The 17,376-nt window shown below is 42.9% G+C and overlaps 1 protein-coding gene across 1 annotated transcript in view; it reads right to left on the reverse strand.

The window, feature by feature from the left end:
- Window positions 1–16,391, reverse strand: part of MINAR1 (membrane integral NOTCH2 associated receptor 1) — a 40,302-nt gene extending 23,911 nt beyond the window's left edge. Inside the window, exon 1 of the mRNA XM_071100821.1 lies at window positions 16,128–16,391. The gene's annotated coding sequence lies outside the window, so the exon portion shown is untranslated. The remainder of the gene's footprint in view (window positions 1–16,127) is intronic.
- Between the last annotated feature and the right edge of the window lie 985 nt (window positions 16,392–17,376).

A 17,376-nucleotide genomic window follows, 5' to 3' on the forward strand; every position in this document is an offset into this window, starting at 1 on the left:
CTATGGCGCCTTGTTCATTTCTCATGCCACATTCCGGACATGATAAATGTTATTGCTGTCCAGTCTACCGAGCTAAAATGAATACCCACCCTTTCACAATCTTACGCATATTCAACTGCTCACACTCTTGGCATCTAATGTTAATCAAAGCAGAGCAAAAAGAGAGAGAGATGATTTAGGGATATAGTTTGTAGTATTGCTGCTTGAATCTTTGGACAAAAGACAAGCTCTCTGAATTTCATTTCCGCCAACTCCCTTAGAAATTTAATCTTCCCTTCTGCTACCAACAACCCCCAAATGAATGACATATACCTTGAACTGGATTAGCAAAACCCAGTTATAAAGTATTCTTATTAAACCTTTCCAGTACACCAAAATACATTGATCTTTCAAAAACTGAAAAAAATGGCAGAGATATAATAGCCACAATGTTCTCATTTCACGCTCACGAAAAGCCCACTGCAAGAGAATTCATCTGCAGTATTCATGTAATTCCTGCCTTGGTGGTGTTGGCCTGCTTGTTTTGAATTTTGTCTTGTTTTTATTTTAGGATGGTGGTTGCTACTGTGATTTGGTGAAGCTATCAAAAGAAGGTATCAATTTAGGAATCTAAAATTTGTGTTTAAGAATTTCTACATTGTTTGTGTCACCTCTAATAAAATTTCAAACTTAAGGGGGAACACTTTCTCTCCCAGAGATAGCCGTCTTCCACAAAAAATTTGCTAAAGAGGGCAGCAAGGAGTTGGGAAGGGGTTATACTTCTGTTTCTCAAGACGTATACCTGCAGAGCTCAACCCTAGTGCAAAGCCCTTGATTAAGAAGTCAAGTGATTATGAAGCAATTTCCAGATCTGGCAAGAAAGTAAGCTTAGAGAATATGAAAAACTCCCATTATGAACACCTCGAAATGCTGGATAAAATGCAATTTTTTTTCTTAACGTGCATAACTAAACTTGCGAGAGCAAGCTAAATGCCCAGATTCCAGAAATAGAGAAGAGATTGAAAATCACAGAGGTAGACAGGAGAGCTGGCACTGTGGCTGCCGTAAGAGTAAAGGGGATGTCCTTCTAAGGTAGAGTAGGATAGGCCTTCCATGAGATGGAGAGTAGAAACACAGATGTCTGCATAAAGCTGGGACCCTTGAAGGACTATTCTCTAGCTTTATGTCAAAGGATGAAAAAAAATCTGGTGCACAGTAAACAAGGACACTTGTCAGCCTCTGCCTGGGGTCTGGATTAAATAAAGAAAAAAATTAACCCTTTGAAATGGAAAACAAGGCCAATGTCTTAAATATTTGGGGGCCCAAATGTATGTTATCACAGTGTGCAAGAACTCTTGAGCTAAGAAATTAATGTAAAAAATCAGTTCCATGCTGATAATGTCCACGGGTGCAAGCAGAAACAAGAGTGAAAGTACTCAAGACAATCAAAGGTACATAGGGGCACCACAGAAAAAGGAATCCACACTAAGGTTGAATTATATTTTTAAAAATTACAACACACAAGAGAAAATACTACTCAATGAGTAAGAATCAGCAGACACAAAATCACCAGCAGGATTAGAACTTCAAGAACTTAATAAAATGAATCCACAATCTTAAAGAAGATAGAAATACACTTAAAATAAGTAAAGGCTTAAAATTAATAGAAAATCCAAATAAAAGAAGACACTATGAAAAAAGAACATACAGATCTGGAAAAAAACTAAGTCGTACTTCTAGAAAAAGAATCATTAAAGTACAAAACATAATGGCATTAAATAGCCATTAAATAGCATATTAGATCTAAATGAAGAGAAAGTCTATGAACTGGAAGATAGGTCTAAGGGAATTTAGCTGAATGCAGCACAAAGAGACACAAAGATAAAAGACATGAAACCAGCCGGGCCTGGTGGCTCACACCTGTAATCCCAGAGCTTTGGGAGGCAGAGGTAGGTGGATCCTTTGAGGTCAGTAGTTCAAGACCAGCCTGGCCAACATGGTGAAACCCTGTCTCTACTAAAAATACAAAAAGTTAGCTGGGCATGGTGGCATGCACCTGTAATCCCAGCTACTCGGGAGGCTGAAGCATGAGAATCTCCTGAACCCAGGAGACAGAGGTTGTAGTGAGCTGAGATTGCATCACCACACTCTAGCCTGAGTGACAGAGTGAGACTGTCTCAAAAACCAAAACAGCAACAATGACAACAACAACAAAAACCATTAAATCAAGCTTAAGAGAAATGAGCATAGAAGGATAAGTTTCAGCAAATATCCATTTGGAATTCTAGGAGAGAGAAAAGAGAATGGCAGAAAGATGATAAAAGTGATAATATATAAGAATGTTCCAGAATTAGAAGCATGAATCTTCTAACTCAAGGAGTGATATAAATACTAAATATGACATATAAGTAATGAATTCACCCTTAGATACCTAAACACATCATATTGAAACTAAAGAATACCAGAAATGAAAAGAAACACTTGCCTAAAGAATTGAATTACCTAAAAAAGAATAAACTTAAAAGCAGATTTTTAAGAATACAATTGTAGACTAAAAAATAGAAATAAAATCATTAAAATACCAAAGAAAAATAATATACAGATCATAATTTTATCACCATGTAAACTATTATTCAGAAGTAAAGAAATAGTTTCAGAGTTTATAACTCATATTCCTTATTGTAAAAACTATAAAGAAGCTCCTTCAGAGGGAAAGAAAGTGAATCCAGAGGAAATAAGATGATAAACATATAGTTAATTCTAATCATGTATCAACTCTATGAAACTATGTTAATAATTTAATGGGAGAGGGAGTGATCAGAATTAAAACTTTTAAAGTATTATATTATCTGGAAGAGGAAAGAGATATTAAATAAATTTAAATGTTAAGTCAAATATGCATGTTAGAAAAAAAATTACGAGGCCGGGCGCGGTGGCTCAAGCCTGTAATCCCAGCACTTTGGGAGGCCGAGACGGGCGGATCACGAGGTCAGGAGATCGAGACCATCCTGGCTAACACGGTGAAACCCCGTCTCTACTAAAAAATACAAAAAACTAGCCGGGCGCGGTGGCGGGCGCCTGTAGTCCCAGCTACTTGGGAGGCTGAGGCAGGAGAATGGCGTGAACCCGGGAGGCGGAGCTTGCAGTGAACTGAGATCCGGCCACTGCACTCCAGCCTGGGCGGCAGAGCGAGACTCCGTCTCAAAAAAAAAAAAAAAAAAAAAAAAAAAAAAAAAAAAATTATGAGTAATTATTAAAAGAGCAGGAAGGTTTTGTACAAATTAATGCAGGACTTTTAAACCAGTGTAGAAAAAACAAGGGAACAAATAAAACCCAGTCAATTAAGATAAGGTAGGAAATAAGATAAATAAAGAAGCAAAGTATAACTAATTAATATCACAAATAAAATGACAGAAATATTTCAAAATACATCATATTATAATAAATGTAAATAGCTTAAACTTACCAGTTAAAAGACTATGACTCTCAAGCTGGATTTTTAAAAATTAAAGTAAAATGCAGTCAAAGACTACCTATAGGAGATATACCTAAAAATACTGTCACAGGCCAGGTGCAGTGGCTCACGCCTGTAATCCCAGCACTTTGGGAGGCCGAGGCGGGTGGATCACCTGAGGTTGGGATTTCGAGACCAGCCTGACCAACATGGAGAAACCCCGTCTCGAGCAAAAAATACAAAATTAGCTAGGGATGGTGGCGCATGCCTGTAATCCCAGCTACTTAGGAGGCTGAGGCAGGAGAACTGCTTGAACCTGGGAGGCAGAGGTTGCAGTGAGCCGAGATCATGCCATTGCACTCCAGCCTGGGCAACAAGAGCAAAACTCTGTCTTAAAAAAAAAAAAAAAAAAAATTACTGTCACAGAAAGATTGAAAGTATAATGATGAAATAAGATTTATCAATCAAAACTAAATCAGAATATTGTTAGTGTTTGTTACAGGCAGAATGGCATCACAGTTAAAGATTCTAAACTCTGGAGCCAAATTGCCCAAATTTAAATACAAGTTCTTCTATTTATAAGCTATGTGATTTATTAGTTATTAGTTGGAGCACTTTTTACCCTGGGGCACATTATAGGTCTCTCTGTACTTTAGTTTCCTTATCTGCAAAATGGGGATGATAATAGTATCTGCTTTACATGATTTGTTTTATGTAATAGTCCCTTATATACAATAAGCACTCTGTAAGTGTAAGCTATAACATTATTATTATTATATTAACATAAATAAGAAAGATATTAAGGTTAAAAAACGTTATAAGGGAAACAAATAATTATTATAAAAATGATAAATAAAGACAACTCACCAGGAAAATAATCCTGAACATATGGACACCCAATAAACATATCCTTAAAAATACATGAAGCAAAAATTAACAAAATTTCTAGGAAACATATGAAACTCACAATAATGTACAGAGATTTTAACATATCTCTCAAGAAACTGAGTGATCAAAGAAAATAATACGTTTGATAGAAAAATACTAAAACAACACAATTAACAAACTTGATCTATACAGATAGAGAACCTGGACCCAAGAATACACATTCTTTTCAAGTAATGCTGGCCACGTATTATGATGCAAATTTTTAAAAAATGAATTTATATCCTGCAGTGAATTTTTTTTACTATAAAGTAATAAAATAAACCAATGTATACCCAAAGATATCACCTAAACACATGGAAATTTAAACATACAGGTCTCAATAATCCATAGGTCAAAAAATTAATCATAGTAAAAATTAGAATATGGTTGTAATGAAATGTAATGAAAATATGACATATCAAAACTGTAAACTATAGCTAAAGCTATCATTAGAGGAAAGTTTACAGTCATAAATACAAATATTGGAATAAAAGGTTGAAAATCAATGAGCTAAGCATCCTGCTCTAGAAGCAGGAAAAAAAATCAGTATAGTAAATACAAAGGAAAACAGAAGAAGCAACTAATGTTATGAGAAAAATTAGTGAAGTAGAAAACAAATAAATGTTACCATCAACAAAACCTAAATGATTTCTTTGAAATTATTGGAAATAAATAAAATTATAATCTCTTTACAAATTGGAAATAAATAAATAAAATTGGAAATCTCTGGCAAGAATGATAAAGAAATAAAGAAAAGAGACATGAATAAATAATGGAACAACATTATCATAGGTAACATTTATGGAGAACTTTACTATGTGCCAGAAAGTTTCTAAACACTTTATAATGATTAACTTATTTAATCCTCAAAATCACCTTACAAAATTGGAACTAATATGATCCTAATTTTATGGCTGAATTTTCTCCAGCATAGAGCAGGTCAGTAGCTTGTCAAAGGCCACACAGCCTAAGACATGTGTGAACCAGGGCCTGAACTATACACCCTAAGTCTAGAGCTCACGTTACACATCACATTATACAGTACTTCACAAAATTAGGGGTGAAAACAGGGATAAAGCCACAAATTCAATAGACAATTTTTTGGAAGTTTTATTTAATATAACACCAAGGATTGCTGAATATGCAGGCAAACAGTTTTCATATGCTACTGGTGGGGATGAATAACGGGAGAACCACTTTAGAGGGCAATTTGGCAATATAGATGAAGCTCAAGATAATCAAAAACTATTGCCCCCAGATCCACCTTGAGGTGTTTACCCTAGATAAACATGCACATAGGTTCACAAGGAGGCAAAACTGTTATCAAACACTTTTGAATAGTAAAATAATGTGGGGGAATAAATTAGTTTATCCACATAGTTTATATTATACAACAGCTAATATTAATGAATTTACTTACAATAAATTTGAAGATAAACCTCAAAAACTTAAGAAAGCATGGAAAAAGTTGCGAATGGATCTATCATATCATTGATGTAATTGGAAAAAAAACCCTCAAATAGATTGTTTAGGGATGTATACATAAAAAGGAGAATGCAAAAATCTATATGGAAATGAAATATACCAGGTTTGGGATAGTGGTTTCTGGGAGGGGCAGGAAAGATGTGGTGTAGGGCCTATATTTAAGGCCCAATATGATGTGCTGCCCTGTCACCTGGTGAAACCAGGAGGACCTTGAATGGCCAAACTGCAAGTTTCTCTACTCCTGCAGATAAGGTACCCTAGCCAAACCACTCTTCTTATCAAGGGACCAGGCACAGATTCTACCTACCCCAAGTGGCAGCTTCTGCTTCCCTGCTAGCCCTCAGAAATATTCAAACAAATCAATCACATCCTCTTGTGGGAATCAGGGGTCACCTCACCATTTTGATAAAGCAAAGGCTGCCTCCCACAGCTCCTGCTTGTTCCCTCTGTTCCTAAGTGCAGCCCCCTGTGTGGCCCTGTGTGGCCTGTGGTGTCCTCCCCCTGCCCTCCTGTGAGTACAGGCAATTAATAAATCACTGTTCATCTCATCTGCTCAGTGTTAGTGTCAAGTGTTCGGTAGAAATCTCCTTAGAGTAGAAACCTTAGAGTAGAAATCCTCTCTCACCAATGCGGGAAGTAGCAGGTGATTAAAACAAAAGTAGCAGGTGATTAAAACAAAAGCTGCGGGGAGTGGCAGCTGGGACTTGGACTATATCATATTCTTTTCTTTAAAGACAAAAAACAAACACTGAAGCAAAAATAACAAAACATTAACATTCATTTAATTTCATTGGTATATGGAATGTCTACTGCGTTATTTTATGTACTTTTCTTAATTTTTTAAAACAAGTACTAATTTTAAAATAAGGTAAAAACACCAGATAAACAAGTTCCAACTTATCTGCTTTTACCAAGACCTGCCAAAAAGAGAGCTAAAAGAAAATTTATATAAGTAAGGCTCTAAATGGGCAGTAACCACAAAGAAAATTCACAAGGCAGTTTTTTGCAATTGTTTATGTTTTGTTGGGATTTTTTTTTTTCATTTTTATGGGACAAGGCCATGCATGTTAAAGGTAACACTACGTAATTATTTGCTTTAAGTTAATTATCTAAGAATTCTGGTCAAAATAAAAATCTATTTGGATAGCCAAATATGAAAACTTACTACAAAGCTCCTATTATCATAGTTTGACAGATAAATCAATGGAACGGAATAGAAAGACAAGAAGCAGACCCAAATATAGATAAACAGTCAATATATTATAGAGGTGGCCTTTCAACTCCATGAGAAAATAATGGTTTATTCAATGAACATAAATGTGTTACTTTATTAGTTAAATATTACTGGAATGATTGGTTAATCAACTGGTAAAAAGTTAGCCCCACTTCTTGCCATTTACAAAAGTAAATTACAGATTAAATATAAAGTAGAAAATCTGAGTCAAGATTTAGATAATTTGTGAAAGGGTTTTCCACACAAGATCCCAAAAGTTGAAATAATTAAGATGAAGAGTGATAGGGTTGGATGGATAAAAATTGCTTACCATGTCAGTAAACATAAAAAACATAAACAGTTAAAAAAAAAAAAGTTTAAAAAACCTGAAAAAACAGAATGCAGAAAATTCTTGCATCTCATTGAAAGCTCTTAAAAATGAATAAGAAATAATGAACGACTCAAAGAAAAAAACGGTTAATTTACAAAGAAAGGAAGGCAAAGAAAAAATGTGCAACATCATAATAAATAAAGCAAAGTAAAACAGCAATTTGTTGACCACTTAATTATTTATAAATCTAAAGAAAATAAAAATGTTTTCTTTCTAAGTGGAAAAGTACTAAAGACTAAGGGTTTTGACTATTATTAAGGGTTTTTGATATTATTTATAACCAGTGTATAATATATTTGTTATGGTATCTATAATCAGTATAACACTGTTGGGGAGAATGCGGGAAAATAGGCACTCCCATGTATTGCTGGAGAACTATATGACTTATAGGAAGTAATCAACAATAAAACTTGAAAAATACGCATACCCTTTAAATGAAGCAACTCCACACTTCTAAGTATTTATCTAAAGAAAATAATCAGATATATGTAAACAAAGTTGATGAATATATTCTCTTTAATGTTGCTTAAAATAAGAAAAAATTAGCAATAATCTTTGTAGCCAACAATGGGTTCTATAAATTGTAGTGCATCTGTATGACAGAATACCATGTAGCCATTAGTAAGTCACGGTGCAGAAATACATTTATTGGCATGTTTAATTTTTAATGATGTATTCTTAAGTGAAAGAGTATACCACTAAATGGTGGGTTGTATTATGACATTTTCTACATACACTCACCCTTTGTATATATTAATACTAAAATGTTAATCATAATTGTCTCTGCGTGGTTTTCCTTTCATTTCAGGGCTGTTTTACTTTTACTTAAATGTTCTAAATATGTGATTTTATAATAAGAAATAAAGAAGAAAGGATTTGCAAGCAAATTCTGGCAAGGGGAATTTGAGGAAGTAAATTATCATCTCTAATCTTTGGTTTTCTTATCTATAAAAGGAAGATATCAATTCCTCCTCCTGGGATTACTAACAAGGTCAAATGAGGCATCCATATTATTCATTCAGAAATGTTTCTTTTGTAACTGGCATGTGTCAGGCACTGTCTTAGCTGGTGGCAATACAGCAGGGTATAAGCAGACAATAAAAAAAAAACCCTGCCCTCATGAGCTTATAATCTAGTGGGGGAGACAGACAATAAGCAAAACAGAAAAGTAAAATTTATAGTGTATTAGATGGTAGGAAGTGCTATGGAGAAAAGTAGAAAAGGGGAGAACAAGGGGAGGTATTACAAATGTAAACAAGATGGTCAGAGGCGGCTTGGGGGAAAGATGCCTTTGAATGAGGTCTTGAAGGAGGCAATGGAGCAAACCATGTGCCTGCCTGGGTGGTGGGGAGGAGCGGGGTAAGGGGGAGGCAAAGCCCAGGCTGAGCGAACAGCAAGAGCAGATTTTATAAAGTACTTTTATGGCCAACCAAACATGCCAGTCCTGCTTCCAGCCCAGGGCCTTTGCTCTTGCCTGTCTGGGCATGATGGCTACTAAGACAGGGAACACACACAATTTCCCAAGGCAGCCTCTTCCACAGTTGCACCCACTGGTCCTCATCCTGCCCCAAGGACATGCAGAAGCCAAATCTCCTTTCGAAGGGCAGTTTTTCGAGTATTTAAGGATGGGTCTTACATCCCATTTCTCCCATTTGCTTCAGGACCTGGCTGCAGCTCCCTGCATCTTTTGGGCTGATGGAGAGGAGGCTACCAGGTGCAGTCTCTGACTCAGAAAATCAAGTCAAACCCCAGATCTTCTCCTTATGCGGGAAACTCCCAACAGCTTTGTAAAATGTGGGTGATAAACCAAGTCTCTGGCCTCACCCCAGAGATTCTGACTCAGCAGATGAGGCCTGGAAATATGCATTTATAAGGTCCCCTAGAGGTTCTGGTATAGTGGATGCACTGATGGCTGCTGGGAAATTCTGGACTAGACACACCTTGGGGCTAATGATCCATGGTTCTTTAAATAATTTCCAATTGGCTCATGCACTTCTCACATTGTGTCTCCTTCTCTTAAAGTGCAGAAAAGTACAGGAGTCCCATTCCTCATTCTAGACACCATTATTTCAGCTAAGGATCTTTTTGATGGCCATACTATACTGTTGACTCAGGCTGAGGTTATGGAAGACTAAATAATCGAATACTTTCTCCTTCCTGCTGTGACTACAGAGTCAGGCCTCTCCCATCCCTGCTGAGCATCTTCGGAATCACCTTGTTCTTTCCTTCTTTCACCCAGTAGCTCTAGGGAACACCCAACCTGAGCCAGACACTGTGCTCCTCACCAGGACAAAACTATAAATGAGACCCTGGCCATACCTGCAAGGGCAACAGGCTAGAGGAAGGGGAGCACCAGTAAACTATCTGTCATAGCACAGGGCAGGCAGCGTTCCCAGGGCATTGGCACAAACAGCGAGAGCCGACAGCCAACCACCCAGCCCACAGACTACCTACCTTAATCCACATCCAACACTACCTACCCACGTCTCAGTCCCACACAACACAGAGAACATTCCCTCACTGACTGCCACCATATCCAACATAGTCATGGCCTACTCCACCCACATCTAATCACTATCCACACATACTCACACACACACACTGCCTACCCCAACCACATCTCATCACTACCCCCCCAACACACACTGCCTACAATACCCCAATCACATCTCATCACTACCCACACACACCCCCACACACACTGCCTACCCCAGCCACATCTCATCACTACTTACACACACACACACACACACACACGGCCTACCCCAACCACATCTCATCACTACCCACACACACCCACACATACTGCCTACCCCAACCACATCTCATCACTACCCACACACACACACACACACTGCCTACTTCACCCACATCTCATCACTACCCACACATACTCACACACACACTGCCTACCCCACTCACATCTAATCACTACCCACACACACACACAGTGCCTACCCCAACCACACACCACACACTACCCACACACACACTGCCTACCCCAACCACACCCCACACACTCACTATCCCCCCCCACACACACCTACACACTCACTACCTACCCCACCCACACCCCACACACTCACTACCCACCCCACACACTACCCCACACACTACCCACCCACACCCACACCCCACACACTCACTACCCACTCCACCCACACCCCACACACTACCCACCCTGCTCATACCCCACACACTCACTATCCACCCACACCCACACCCCACACACTACCCACCCACACCCCACACACTCACTACCCACCCCACCCATACCCCACACCCTACCCACCCCACCCCACTCATACCCCACACACTACCCACCCCACCCCACACACTCACTACCCACCCCACCCACACCCCACACACTACCCACCCCACCCACACCCCATACACTACCCACCCCACCCCACTCACACCCCACACACTCACTACCCACCCCACTCACACCCCACACACTCACTACCCACCCACACCCACACCCCACACACTCACTACCCACCCACACCCACACCTGACACAGTACTCACCCCACCCACACCCCACACACTACCCACACACACCCACACCACACACTATCCACCCACACCACACACACTCACTCATTTCCTATCCACACCTATACCCACTCACAACCTATCCCACTCACACCTACTCACTACCCACCCACACCCACTCACCAACCACTTATACCCACACTCACTTGCCACCCAAGTTCACACCCAGTCACTATCCACCCACATCCACCCCCAATCATTGCCCACCCACATCCACTCACTACCTATCCCACCCACACACAACCATTACTCACACCCAATCACTACCCACTCATACCCACACCTACTCACTCCTCCCCATTTTGCACCCACGTAGCCAAAAGACCTCCATCTTCTTCAATTTCCATGCCTGAGACAGGCCTTCTTTTGTTGTTTCCCAAGGTTTGCCTCCTCACCACTGTTCAGTCTTTTAGGCTACCGGGATATGCTAAAGCTTTCAGTTCCTAGTGACTGGTTGATCTTTGTTTGTTTTCTTAGTTAGTTACTTGAAGCCTCCTCTAGTAACCTTAAAACTTGCATGTTTAGCTTCCTGAATAAAACTTTTTCTCCTTAAGATCCCAGTGTTATCGAAGAGGGATCAATGGGGTAATCACATGAGCTACTGAAGGTCAAAATTGCTCACTAGGACACAAAGTAAATGGCAGGAAAAAGGGTGCAGGGAATTGGACACATATTGAGAAAGACACTGAAGTTGGGAACAGTGGAGGGTTCACTGGCTAAGAGCTTTCACAGTATGAAGTTCTCACAGGCCACGTCAGTAGAAAACTCTGTTATGTGAGCTCCTATTGGCTAAGGGCATGGAACAATGCTCAGAGCATCAGAAAAATCGTACAGTTGTGTTTGATAAATCATGCTTTAAGGATAGTATTAAATGACATGCATGCATATGCATGGAGTCTATTGAGCAAGTAGTTCTCTAACTTGGACAATGAAGGATATGTTGGCATGTCACAGTCATATGACACAGGCATTCAATTCATTCCACTAACTCCCCTGGCTTTCATTCTTGGCTCACAAAGCACCTTCTGTTTATTATCTGGCTTTTAATGGATAATTCTCTCCGATCACTGAACACATTTATCAGATTCACTTGCTTCTCCCTAAACTATGAAATCAGCATATTATAGCTAGTGCATCAGGCTTTTGATTTTCATGTTCCTTCTCTAAAAGACGAACCTGAGTATATCACCAAATGAGCTCTCCGACCAGGCAAAATGACAGCCACATGCCACAATGTGGTGCTCATATACAGGTCCTGATCCGCATGAAGCCCTGTCTCAGCAAGGACTGGCCTTCCCGGATAACACTGCTATCCTGATCAGCAGCCAGTATGATCTCAAGTTCTTTACATGTTGCCTCAGTCACAATATGCTTGGTTACGCTGCAGCAACAAATAATCCCCAGATTTCAGGGGTTTAAAGCACCAATCCGTTTGTTTATTATCAATGGTAAGAAGCTCTGCTCCACATCATCCTCAATCACAGACCCAGGCTGGGGGAGGAGCAGCCACTTTCTGGAGACTTAACTACCACTGAAACAGAGGAAAACAGAGAATATGGTGAGGCACCTACTGACTCTTAAAGGTTCATGTACTTTCTGGCCAAACAAGTCGCATGGCCATACCTAATTTCAAATTAACAGGAAAATGCAATCTTACCATGTGTCCAGAAGCAGAGAGAGCCAAAATATTTATGAACAAAATTAATAGCCACCATATATATGTTTCCATCCCCTCTTGGAGCAATCCATTCCCAGTATTAACTTTAATTATTTTGAAGGACTTCCTACAATAAGCCAAAATCTGCCTGTGCCAGGCACTAGAGATATAGCAACAAACAAATCAAAGTCCCTACTCTCCTAAGATTTCCACCACAGTGTATCATCCACCAGTCTTTGGTCTGCCAGAATAACTTTACTCCCTCTTCACTCCTTAATCCATTCAATAAGCATTTACTAAGCATTTACTTACATGCCAGGCGCTGTGTTAGACCCAGAAGGTCCAGGGCTGAAAAAGTTATGGTCCTCCCACAGCTCTCATTGTAGGGGTTTAACTAGCCATCCAGGAGGATCAGTTACAGGTACGTGACAATTTATTTATAACACTGAGCTAGGTGACCACAACATTTCATTGGAAACACTCAGAGAGGGAATATGCCATATTGCAGAGAGAAGCTTCCAGTGATTCTCAAACTGAATTCTGAAGAGCCCGTAGGGGTTCCAAAGGGTGCTTCAGACACCACACTGAGAGTGAACTGGCTGCTATGTCCCTCCCTTGCTCTTAAATCTGTTTTGCATATTTAACTTTTTTGTTTTGTTTTGAGATGGAGCTTTGTTCTTGTTGCCCAGACTGGAGTGTAATGGCGTGATCTCGGCTCACTGCAACCTATGCCTCCCAGGTTCAAGTGATTCTCCTACCTCAGCCTCCCAAGTACCTGGGATTAGAGGCATGCGCCACCACACCTGGCTAATTTTTTGTATTTTTAGTAAAGACAGGGTTTCTCCATGTTGGTCAGGCTGGTCTCAAACTCCCGACCTCAGGTGAGCCACCCGCTTCGGCCTCCCAAAGTGCTGGGATTACAAGCGTGGGCCACTGTGCCCGGACACTTAACTTTTATAAAATATTTAATTTAAAGGATTCTACTCTTATGGAGAGAAGAGGGAAAAGGGGAAAAAATCCATGATCTAGTCTGATACTCTCTCATTTTATACACATGAAAACAAGCATGCATTAAAGTTAAATAATTTACCAAGGTCATACAGTGAGTTCGAAGCATGCCTAGGTAGGAAGCCAACTGTCTCTGCCTGTCTTAAGCTTCATAGCCTTCTTTTCTTTTTTTGAAATTTACACCAAGTCTGCAGAGGAAGCTCCAAAAATAAGGATTTGAATGTCTGTCAGTGGGAAAAGCTAATCAGTGGGATTAAACGACATATTCACAGAGGAATCTAGAACCTTTTCCTAGCTAGTTTAAGAATGTACATTACTACCTGGCTGGAGCAGAGAGCAGGGCCTTCCCCTGCCTTCCCCTGCCTTCCCCTGCCTTCCCCTGGCTATTAAATCCCTGGCCAGCAGGCACACAGCCATAACTGCAACAATGGCTTCTGCTGCACATTTGTCAAGGTTTGAGAAAGGGCTCATTTTGGGAATCCTAAGTGAGAAAATTCCCAGACCAGGTCTGTGCGTCTGCTGTGGACGGAGGCAGGAGAGGGATTTCAACCTCAGAGGAGCATGACTGTTTCAGACAGAGTATCAGAGAGTTCATAAATATGATGGGTTTTAGAAACTGGAAAGACATCAATTTTGCCTGGAGCATTGGCCAGAAAATAATGGCATCATGTATCTAAAATTCAAAAGGAACATAACAGCAACAACAAAACCTTTTGTCTGCCTTCCAAATATTAAGTGCTATACACTTCCTCACCAAACTCATCAGAAATGCAAATAAACTGTTTGATCTATTCTTTCTCTGGCAACTGACATTTATTTTCACATACTCCCTGATCTATACAAGTCTCTCAGACACACACAATAAAAATCAGACTTTATTTACCAGACATTTAAGGTTTTTCCCTCCAGGCTCCAGTAGCCTAAGAAAATCTCTAAGTTTGCTCTCTCTGCAGACTCACCACCCTCTCCTGCTCTACCCTCCTCTGATACACAAAAGGAAAGCCCATTAAAGGGTGTTGTACAACTCCAGGCATCCTACTCTCTCTAATCTACTTCTCTTATTTCAACAACACCCAATATATTGCTGCTGTGCTCTCAATGAGGCTCACTTCAAAAGACATCCTTGACCACAGCAGTGGGCTAGCTTCCACCTGCAGGGCAGGCCCAGTGATGCTGGTATCTGAGAAATTACAAGGAAGGGCCATTAACCGACCCTCTCCATCAGAGAGAGATAGCAGTGGCAGCTTGTTTGCTGGAATAAAGGGTGCATAACTGGCCACATAAGCTGCTGCCACACTCCTCCTAGCAACTCTTCAGGCCATGCATAATATCACAGAGCATAAAATTGCAGAGCCCAGAAATGAAGCCTCCAACCACAGCCGCAGGGGTGGCTGCATGGTTCTACCACCTCCCAACCCAATGGCTCCATCCACAACAGAAATGGGTGAGCAGTCTTTAAGATAGGTGTATATTGTTTATAGCAGAAACTCTGGATTCCTTAGGTCTTCACCAAACGTAACTTAATTCCCACTGAAAAGAGCAGCTGAACACAATCTTACCTTACCTGCTGTATTATACACAGCCGCTTAACACAGTAACAATCTCCCAGCAAAACAATGCTGGAGTGCGTGCTATGAGAGTTAGGCTACTCAACTGTTACGCTCCCCGCCCCGCCGGCGAGGAGACAAATGACTACTCTGATGGATTCGGTAGCCCAGGGAAATGATCGCTTTCGTAGGGATGGCGGCAGAGCAGGTCGGGCATGCTGCATTTGCCTGAGTTGGACGGCATGTGAGCGAGCGTACACTCCCCACAGGCCAGGCCTGGCTCCGGTGCTTTCTGACCGGTGAAGTTGAGCATCCTTATCCCCTCGGGAAGAACAACGATCCCATTCCACGTCAACGTGACTGGAAATCTCAATTTAAGAACTGGATGCACTGGTCGGTCCACCTGCGGTTTGTCCAGCTTTCCATCTTACTTCGCGCCTCTGATGTGTCAGGCTTTTTGCACGGATAGCTAACATATTTAACCCTCAAAACACCGTTTCCTGAAGCGATTCTCAACCAGGAAAACTTGCCCAAACTGCATGATCTTCTTCTGTGGCTTCTCTTCCCGAATCCCTGCTCTGTCCACCAGGTGCGGCCCAGCCCTGCATTCGCACACACCTTTTCCGCCGCTGCCCTGAGCCCAGCAAAAAGGGCCCCCACGCCTCCGCGGCCCGCAATGCTGCGGGGCCAAGCCGAGGCAAGGAGGCGCGCCCGCAGCCCCTGACTTTAAAACCTGCGCGCGTGTACACCGAGCCGCGGGCACACAGCGAACGAACACACACACACACACACACACACACTCTCTCTCTCTCTCTCTCTCTCTCTCTCTCTCTCTCTCTCTCTCTCTCTTTTTCTCTCTCTCTCTCTTGCGCTCCCGCCCCCCGCCCGGCCCGGGCTCTCCGAAGTTACCTCCGAGGCGCCCCGGGCGCAGGGCCGACGCCTCTCTGTGGGTCTGGAGCGGCTGTTCGGCAGTGGTCGCAACGGCTTCCGATGCCGCGCCTCCGGGAGGCTCCAGAGTCAGCTGGTCACTGTCACCCGGCAGCCCAGATTCCGCGCCCGGGGTTGCACCCCGGGGATGGGGAGGCTTTTGCCTCCGCCGCCCGGGTCCCGGTCTGCGCTTACTTGCGCGGCGCCCACCTGGCTGCAGCCCGGGTCAGGGCCAGCGCGCCGCGACTGAGGCGGGCGCTCGGACTCCTCTGGGGCGGCGCGCAGCCGGGACAGGCTCGCATGTCGCCTGCGCTCCAGCGGCCCCGGGACGCGGCCTCACCCTCAACGCCTGGAGGTCTCAGCCTCGGTCTTTGTGTCTTGGCCGGCGTCGCCACGTCACGGGCTTGGAGGCTGGGAGCAGCGCGGGCCGGGGAGGCGGCTGGGGAAAGCCGGGCTGGGTTTCTCCACCGCCGCCCGCCCTGGGCGCTCGAGCTGGCGGGGCGCACCGGCAGCAACTACGCGCACCCTGGGGGACGAGGGGGCGGTCCCGGGGAGGGGCGCGGCGTCGCGCCAAGGGGGTCCCCTGCCAGAGGCTGCGGTGGAGGAAAGTGGGAGTCGGAGCGCCGCCGGGGCCCCGGAAAGGCGGTGTCCGTTCGGTCCCAGGTTGCGGCTGCAGGGCAGAGGGGAAAGCGAGCCGAAGCCGCGCGTTGGAGGGAGCCCAGCAGCCGGAGCCACCCGCGGGGTTCGAGTCTCCCCACGCCCCTATGCTGAAGGTTACTGCGGCCCCCAGTGGCAAGCAGGGGCGAACGGTGTCCTCGGCTCTCCTTTTCCCAGGGAGCACTCGGCTCACCCTGCTGGGGCTTCGGACTCTGCAGTGCTTTGCAAGGCCAGGGCCAAGTGGTCACTTCACTCATAGATTTCTTCTCTTGGCTGGTGTCGGCTTAATTGGGATCCAGATTGGAAAGACTGTCACGTGACCACCCCTCACCCCCACCCCCCCCACACACACACTCACTCATTCACACACCCCCAAACCCACGAAACCGGGATGGGTTTCCAAAAATCTTACTGGATACATGGATCAGAAATGGAGGCCTTCCGTGTCACCCCCTGTGCTGCAGTGGGGCTGAAACGCAGCAGCTGCCTCTGGTGGCCCCATCTAGACAGATCCTGTCCCTGTGGCTGGGAAAGCTCACATTAACAGCACGTTGCATCCCCACAAGAACAACAC

The sequence above is a fragment of the Macaca nemestrina genome, chromosome 7, assembly GCF_043159975.1.
Source record: "Macaca nemestrina isolate mMacNem1 chromosome 7, mMacNem.hap1, whole genome shotgun sequence".
NCBI lineage: Eukaryota > Metazoa > Chordata > Mammalia > Primates > Cercopithecidae > Macaca > Macaca nemestrina.